This window comes from Onychostoma macrolepis, chromosome 21, assembly GCF_012432095.1.
Source record: "Onychostoma macrolepis isolate SWU-2019 chromosome 21, ASM1243209v1, whole genome shotgun sequence".
Lineage (NCBI taxonomy): Eukaryota > Metazoa > Chordata > Actinopteri > Cypriniformes > Cyprinidae > Onychostoma > Onychostoma macrolepis.
In genome coordinates, this window is record NC_081175.1 from 17,970,346 (window position 1) to 17,975,337 (window position 4,992).

Sequence of the window (4,992 nt, forward strand, 5' to 3'; positions counted from 1 at the left end):
TATATATATTAACATAAAATCAAACTCAAAAACACATCACATTACAGAAGTAAAATGGGCTACGAACATTATTCTATATTGCATTTAAGAGAGCTGATCTAAATGTATGCTTTTTAGACTCGATTTAGTTTTGATTATGTAACATTGAATTGGCATGGGTAATTAATGGTTGCTGCCAGTTTAAGGCACAATTTCAAAGCTATAGTCTAAACAATTTATTTATAAATGACCAAAAACCAAAGTGTTTCAATTATCCCTGCTCTCACTTATAGGACACATGGTAGTTAGTGTGAGGGGGAAAAAAAGGGTAATACAAAAAGTGTGAAGTTATGTGTGAGAGAGACCAAAAGAGAGCGGCTAGGAGAGGGAGCCATGTGTTTACAACTGGCCTAATGTTTGTTTGAGACAGCAATGTGTAGGTCTGCAGTCTGACTCCGGGTGACAGCGCTCAGAAACAGAAGAGAAATAACTGGCTGTCACAGATCAAAGCGATAAGCAGCAGCACTTGCCAGACACAAAACAAGAGATGGCTCCAAACAAATTGCACAAGCTGCTACAGAAAATATGTCCAAATATATTCCCCTCCTGAACAAAAAGCAACAATTTCCAGCTTTTTGATAGTCTGTCACCTTGTTCATTCATTCTTTTAAGGTCTACGTCTTTTCACAGACCCTTGAGCCACTCTGTCTTAATCCCTTAGACCCCCCCCCCCCCCCCCGCCGCCTCTCTTATGTCAAATCAAATTAAAACAGCCCAAGACATAAGATAATTCCACATTTCTGACATCGCCTCAAATCAGACAATTGCAGAAATTAGTTCAACCAAGTGAGAATATTAAGGAAGTGCTTTAATGAATGCATGACTGACACTTCAGACAAGCCTTATTTTTTTCAGTTCTCTAAAAGGGCAGCTTTTCATGCTGGTTTTGACATGTTACTAGAGTTCTACCTTTTATTGATTCACTTCAGCATTATGTTTGACTACTAGAGCAAAACAGTAATGTGTTTCTCGACAAATTAGATACAATTCTGCAGCGCTGCTCAAAGAGCTGAAAGCGCATTCAGGCAATTACAGAGAATTGGGCACCATCAGGCCTCCCGTGGCGTTACTGTAAAAGCTTTACTGTAGATATCCAGCCCTTTGCTTTTAATCTCTTAAATATTTGCAAATTCCGTTTTGAAATAGCTTTTGCTTAAATTTGCAGCTCTTTCTAACAGCCTCCTAAAAACACTAAGTACAATCTCAGAAACCACAACACGATGACTCAGCAAACAGAATTAGATTAAATACGTGTGGGGCTAAGTGAGTACAGGCTGACTTCATATTCTTTTCAAAGAGCACAGAAATGCTTCATCTGTACTTTCAAGTGAGATTTGTTGAACTTTAAATGCTCTTCTCAGAGTTTGTCAGTAGCTCTGGGGAATACATTTCATACACTGTAAAAATCTTTCAAGCCAAACCAGTTCAACAGCCTCTAAATAGCTTAAACTGGGGCAGAGAGCAGACTTCTCTTCAAATATTCTAATACTTCAGACAAATCTGATAAATCGTACAGCCAATACAGATATGACCACTTTCTCAGTCTAAAGCTTCTAAAAAATCAACAGGCTTCTTTGAGCAAAGTCAGTTGACACTAGAAATCGATTATTACAGACAATGATTCTATCCCACTTACCAAATAAATACAATGCACAAAAACAATCAGCCTGAATTCTGAAACTATGTTAAAGTAATAATAATGCTTAAGTCTTCCAAGGTCATTTTCACTACAATTGAAAATTGAGACTAAAATGAGAGCAAGTCTGCAATCTGATATGAGAACATCACATGGCTGGATGTTGCAATTAACCAATCAGAATTAAGTATTCTACAGAGCCTAGTAGAACGCAACAGTGCCCACCCACTTTTTCAAAAGCCTTGGTTCTGGAAGTATTTTTCAAATAGGGATTTTAAAGAAGTCTATGTTTGAGAGTTATAGGCCATAGACCAACCACCTACAAGGTGAATCAAAACATTATAAACTTTTATTCAAAGCAAAAAAAACATTTGAAAATCAGTCAAAACGACAAAGGTACAATACTGGGTACTTAGCTTTAGTCAGGGAAAGAACTAGAATCCCATTAAGCACTGCAAATGATATTTATTCATTAAAAATGGATAAACATAAAACCATGGATTTTAAGGCATGATTTCTCTGAATGATGGATTTCTATGCAGAATACTGGGTAATGTAATTATTCACTGGGAATTACACTTTTGAACATGGTTATCAAAAAAAAAAAAAAGTTGAAAGTTGAAATGATGTGAACCGATTACTTCAACAAAATATACCATTGATTAACACCCTCTTATAGCTCACAGTAGGTCTGTTTTTAACAGTTTATGAATAGGATTTTCACTTCCGGAACCTGACTGTCGCAATCTATGTGTTCTTAAACTTTGAAATGTCTTACTATGATATCACAGGAACATTAAATGTTCTGTTATGCCATTAGGTTGTAAAACCCCCGAATCTTTATTTTTAAAAAGTGAGGAGGAGCAACCTGGGTTGAAGTGTTTTGCTCAAGTCACTATCAAATCAGCAACCTTCACTCTTAAAAATAAAGGGTCCTTATTGGCATCAATGGTTCTATGAAGAGCCTTAAACATCCATGGAACCTTTCAAATGCAGAAAAGGTTCTTTATAGTCAAAAAAGTTCTCTAGATTTCTAAAATGTTCTTCAAAATGGTTATTTTAGGAACTGTTCACTGAAAGGTTCTTTGGGGAACCAAAAATGGTTCTTCTATCGTATCACTACAAAAACACCCTTTTGAAAACTTTATTTTTAAGAGACCCTGATCCGCTACACACATCATTTTATTTGAATTAATTATTTTATTTATTTATTTTGATTTTACATTTTGTCCTTTATGAGAAGCCCTGCTCTTAAAACTTGATAAAATATTAGACAATAATTTGTAATTACTATCACTATAAATTTTGTGAACTAGTAAAAGAGAAGAATGAAAACATGTTTGTTGCACAGTAGTAACTTCTAACCTTTGTTTTCTATGGATGTCCCATTTTCTTTTCAATAATTAATATTCCACCAACCGTCATTCAGTGCTGCCTCACTATTGCTATAGTCCCTCATCAACTCGTGGAAGCTCGCCATTGCGCCTGCTTTCATCAGTTACAGCTCCTCTGTAAGAGGATGCCAAGTCCTCCACTTTCAATGCTTTTGCACTTGCTCACTGGCTTGTCAGTGATGGTTCCAGCACACACTGATGAAGTGTGAAGCAAGGCAGGAATGTTTGCAACCATTGATTTTATATATATATATATATATATATATATATATATATATATATCTTATATTTATATCTTTTATATACTGTAATTTATATACTTCTCTGTCTTTGGAATTGCAAAACATTATATTAAATGTTATATCTATGAGTATATTCAGCTACCTAAAGAAAAAAAAATGTTGTCCTAACATACATTCTCTCAAATAAATAAACTCTTTGAAATGTACTTGAAAAAGTGCAGACACACTGGTCTAAAGATACTACCTTCGGCCCGTATTAAATACAAGCCAGAAGCGAAACGAGTTAAGAGCAGATTCACCATGTTTGGCCCACATGTGGGCAGAGATCAACTAATGCATGTTAATCCAGAAACACAATGACCTCAATCCTGTAAATCTGTCAATAGAATATCCGATGCTCCGGATTAGGTGACTGTTGTAATGATAGCACAGACGTAGCTGTTATTTAAAACATCCTACACACGAATATGTATTTCTTTGTGCTATGCCCATCCTATTCCTGGAAAATTTCACAGATCATTCTAAGATTCTCAAGTAGTTAGGAACTAGCTTGTTAGCAGAATTGGTGCATGACTCTTTTCCCTTTTTTTGGAAAGAAAGAGTTCACTTCCATCAAAGGCTACAGTGCTTCTCGAACTGGTTATGCGTAAAAAAAAAAAAAAAAGTCGAAATATTTGATTTAAAACCAGTCATAAAATAATATTTTCATGAGATAAAAAGTCCCAACAATACAACAAAATTTGACAGCAAAAAAAGTAGGAAAACTGACAATGTTATAAAAGCATAGCGTGATTTACCAGCCTAACACGTGGTACATTAAATAATGTATTAGTATTAAACATATTAACACTGACATAAAAAGATATGGATTTTTTCCACCCTACTAAAAGTCATAATATATATATATATATATATATATATTTTTTTTTTTTTCCTCTACACTAAGATCCTATCAGCACAGAATTGCAACCCATTTTAGTGGGAAACCACTCCTATAGTAAAACTATTAAAATTCTTAGTAAAACCAAAATTCTTTAAGAAAGTGTTTACACAAAGGCAACATGTTTGGCAATGTATTTCAAACTGTTCACTACTGTGGAAGTAACTTGGGGCTGTTTTGGAGATGAAATCCTCCCTGCAAATCTACAACAGTCCTGAGGTGCAACACATCAGATTATCTGGGCTAGGCCAACCTATTTCTCCACATGCAACGAGAGGAACGCAATTTCAAGATTTAAAGCAGTGCTCACTCAGAGAGAGATAGCTGTTTTTTGAGGCAGAGGGTGATGGCAGTCATTGCAAAGCTAGGGTTGGTGGTATCACAATAAAACAGAGAGGTTTGTTTGCAGCAGAGATTTCTTCCTTTTCACTCCAAGCTGTCACTGATGAGCTGAACCAGAGCATGGGTCAAAGACTAGATAAAGGCTCCCGAACCAGGAAACAATCAGGAGGCATGTGGAGAATTATAAGAAGCTGTACTGCTGCAGTGATAAAATGGATGAATATACACGTATTAATAATAAAGAGCATCCAGAGCCACTATGAATCAGTTACTGTGTAACATAAATGGGATGAGATACAATGGGCACAAAACAATGTGTCATTAAAGACCATTACAGCAATAGAAATGTACACAATCAGACACTTTATTTGATAAATTCATTAAAGCAGAAAAGCAATA